Consider the following 4127-nt stretch of genomic DNA (forward strand, 5'->3'; position numbering starts at 1 on the left):
AGTCAACAATAATAATAAATCGTTACAGGCGAGAAGACAATCTGTATTCGAATTAGCTAAGGGTACAAAAACTAAATTCAGTGACAACGATGCTGAAAATTCGGGTAACGTAAACACTGGGAAGTTTGATGTTCTTAAAAACATGGACGGAACTGAGACAGATGATGTGATGGGTGACAACCAAGAAGGTGAGGGTGAAGAAGTGGAAAATGTTTATGATGAGTCATCTAAAGATGTAAGGGATAAACCTATAACTCCTGAAGTTGATATCTGTAGTCAGCAATCGAGAATAATCCCGCCGGTTCTTGGAGCTGATGGAGTTGTTGTGAATGACACCATACCTGAAACTATTGTATCGGAGAGCAGTACCTCAGTCATCTCCCCTACTACTCAAAATCAGTAACAGTAGTTGATGATCCCACTATTACTGAAATTAGACAGGGGGTTGTTACTGGTAACAATAAAAGACGTAAATGTACGGATAAATCTAAAGAGAATCTCTCGTAAGAGGAAATACGTATGTCAAAGTTCACTCAAGATATTATAGATGCTGCAGCAAATAATATTATTGATGAATTAGCGGAGAAGGTGGCCAATGAGGATGTGGAACAAGTTGAAACAGATTATAATGAAGGGATGGATGCTGATATTAATCGATCAGCGATTATACCTTATATTCCTAAGGGGTCTATAATAAACTCCCCTAACAAAGATAAAGGGTTTGACCCTATTGCGGAGGAAGAAGCTCATAGAGTCTTGAAGTTTATAAATATGAAGTTGCGGAGGAAGAAGCTCAGATAGTCTTGAATTTTAAATGAAGTTATATTGCTAGAGTGATGATTACTACGGACACGAGTATTGGTAAGGTGCTTGGGATTCGTGTGATATTAATGTTTGAAGTTTAACGGGTGTTATAGGTTTTTACGTTTTCATGTAAAGGCCTGTTTTGCCCATTTTTATTTCTTAGATTTTTAGATGTTTTGTCTGTCCTTTAGTTCTCTAAAGGGTCAGGGATCCTAGGGTCCCCTGATAATTATTTGTAATTAATGTTTTTGGCTTTTATATTATAACTTAGCTGCATAAAAAAGTAAATATATACAAACTCAATGTTATCTTTCCATTTTAAAAATAAAAATAAATAATAAATTCCTGCTCGCAAACACAAGTAATGTAGGTGTAAGCTGCCGAAGGATCTAAAACTGCTTCGGCTGATCTTGCTGCTGGTGGACTGAAAACACTAATAGGCAAGCAAGTACTTTCTCTCTACATCTTTCTTTCTCCAAGAAATGTAGTATGCAAGAGCTCACCAACCTTTACCAATGAGCCATACCCAACTAAGTGTTACCCCTGCAAGTACACCTCCGCCAAGAAACAATACGAGCAGATTCCCCAGTGCATTTTTCTCTGGTCCCTGCAAAAATAATGCGCATTCGTCTCCATCAGATTTTCAGCTAGATTTTTGAGGGGGCTTAGGCGAAATTGAAGTAATGAACATTCCTTCAGCTTTCTGGATTTTGTAAGGTACGTACAAGGATGTCGCCTTATGTTCATGTGGATGCTGATTCCCATTCCATGCTGTTATTTATAATATGGTATGAAACAAAAATCGCTTACTGTTACACAGTTCCGCGGGAGTTACTAACCTTATAGTTTTTTGGCGCCCCAGTTAGAAGACAAACAGGGAGATACCCTTGACTTAAACCTAAAAATGAAGTCAGCATTATCATCCATCCCTGATCTCCATACTTTGCCGCGTAGTAAAAACATGGAATCAGTCAGAAACGAGAAAAAGACACAATGAGCAGCCAGCGACGCGACTTCAACTTCAAGGAATCAATAAGCGGAATGTATCTTCCAATAAGATTCGACACATTTTGTGTTGCAATTATCAGAAGCACATACCTGAAACCATTCCCAAGAAGTACAAGAGATTCATGAAAAGCCTTGGGGCAAATAACATGATATTCGCAATTTCTAAATGTTTAACAACTTACCATGATCCCAAGCTATGTTTTCTAGTATCTTCTGATAAAAACCCGGGAAAAATTGAAAATGTCAATACAAATGTGACAACTATTGCAATTGCGTAGTCCATGTTTTGAGCAAGCAACTGTTTGTTGTTTAGGCGCGCCATGTATGCAGGGTTCTCCTCTGAAGCCTGCATTAGTTTCCGAAACCTACTTGTAAGAAAATCTGAAGCTGACGGGAAAAAGAACAAAAAACAGGTAGAGACATGGCGCTCTTTTCCTTCTATTAGTACGTACCTGTATTCCACCAGCAGCAAGATCAGCGAAAACAGTTTTAGATCCTTCTGAGGCTGCTTTCGAACGGTAGCACTTTACAATAGGCAGTTTCGGGAAGACATGCATAAAGAATTAGACAAAGTAGCTCAAATAACATGGAGACTGCGAAGTACATCACTGCAATATAAAATCAAGATACACTACATAGTGTAAGTACTAAGAATAAGAGATTAACATATATTCGATATCGTTTTATGTTTCTCTAGTAAATCCATAAATTAAACGGGCAATGTTAGAGTTTTTACGTACTAGCACCCTTACGAAGACCATTCCTTGAATTTTCAAACGCTGCTTTTGTAATTAACCTCAAACCGGTAGTTAGGACACCAGAAGCAGCCATACCAGCCAAGAAAGACTTCAGGGGATGGATGAAAACAAAAAGGTTAGGCACGCATGCCAAAGATAAACTGCGGAAGAATACAAATGTCACGGGAAGAAGGCTCTCACTTGAATGAAGTCAGGGCACATTAAGGATAGATCTCGTATCATTCCACCTTGAACAAAAGCATCACCAACTCCGAATGCACCACTAACTATACATATACCAACGTACGTTCCAATCCCTCCTTTCCCGGATGTGCCCAAGTCCAACTATATGCGAAAAATCATTGGAAACCAGGATGATTCATAAATCAATTTATTTTTTCAGGTGCTATAACGATATCAAACGAGAACATATATAAGATGTTGGGGCCGGGCTCACTTACAACAAGAATCATTAAAGAGCTCATGAAGAAAAGGAAATAACCAAACAAGTTCCTTTTTCTTGTGTTTATCTTTGCTTCGTTGTAGGATAGAATTAGCAATACTCCAACTGCTAAAGGTTGATAGACTATGGGAAGAACCCTCGCCGGATGGTATTTCTACAAGATGAAGAAAACAGAAAATTGATCATTCATTTCGAAACTAAATAAAGTCGAGAATATGCCTTAGACTAGTAATCCGACGGCCAAAAGCATAGTAAGAAATAAGAAATTGCGTCACCAGGAACCGTACCGGGAACAAGATAGCGTAGTAATCTATAATTGATACCATACTATTCCACGAGAAAAGGCATCCAATTCCTAGAAGCCAACAGACTACCGTCGCTGCAAACTTTCCCTGATCATACAACAAGGAGGGTACATTATTAGAAGTTCACTTTTCACAAAACTAAGTCTACATGAACACGAAAAAAAGAGTCAAGAGTAAAGATTATCAGACCTCTCCTTTTTCAAACTGAATTGCCATGGAATTCTTTCCTTGATAGTTCCTACTTCCTAGAAAATATGCAATCCAGAAACACTAAATATAATTTCTGCAATATGTCTGATCAAGAAGAACGAAAGGTTCTCTTTACAGATTGCCAGGATCGGTACAAAATCTCCGTTGATGCGTACACAGCTGGTCGTGATATTAGTACACAGCTGGTCGTGATATTTGATATTCCTGCAGGTACATACAGAGGCTTCGAAAGTCTCCTCTCTGGAATCACATGGGCATAATAATTAATTGATGCAGGGCATACTACAATTCCAGAAGTTTCCGCTTAGAGGTTTGGCTTCCATGGTTTCCTAGTTTCAGTCTTTCTTATTTTTAGGATTCTTTTAGATTTCCTTTTAGTTTTCTGTTTCCTAGTTTAGTTATTCTTCAAGCCTATATAAAGGCTAGATTAAGTCTTGTAAGAACTATCTATTACTCAATCAAATTATTAAACACAAAACTTATCTTTCTCTTCTTGCTTGAATTCCCTTCTCTTCTTGCTTATAGCAATCTAGTATTGCTTTCTTTTACCTTGTTCCACATTAGTTGGTATCAACCGCTTAGTTTTAGGTTCTCATCCTA

General features: G+C 38.0%; 1 pseudogene; it reads right to left on the reverse strand.

Annotated features, from left to right (window-relative positions):
• Positions 1–1290: 1290 nt before the first annotated feature.
• LOC113345285 lies at positions 1291–3604 on the reverse strand (annotated as a pseudogene).
• Between the last annotated feature and the right edge of the window lie 523 nt (positions 3605–4127).

The sequence above is a fragment of the Papaver somniferum genome, unplaced genomic scaffold, assembly GCF_003573695.1.
Source record: "Papaver somniferum cultivar HN1 unplaced genomic scaffold, ASM357369v1 unplaced-scaffold_81, whole genome shotgun sequence".
Lineage (NCBI taxonomy): Eukaryota > Viridiplantae > Streptophyta > Magnoliopsida > Ranunculales > Papaveraceae > Papaver > Papaver somniferum.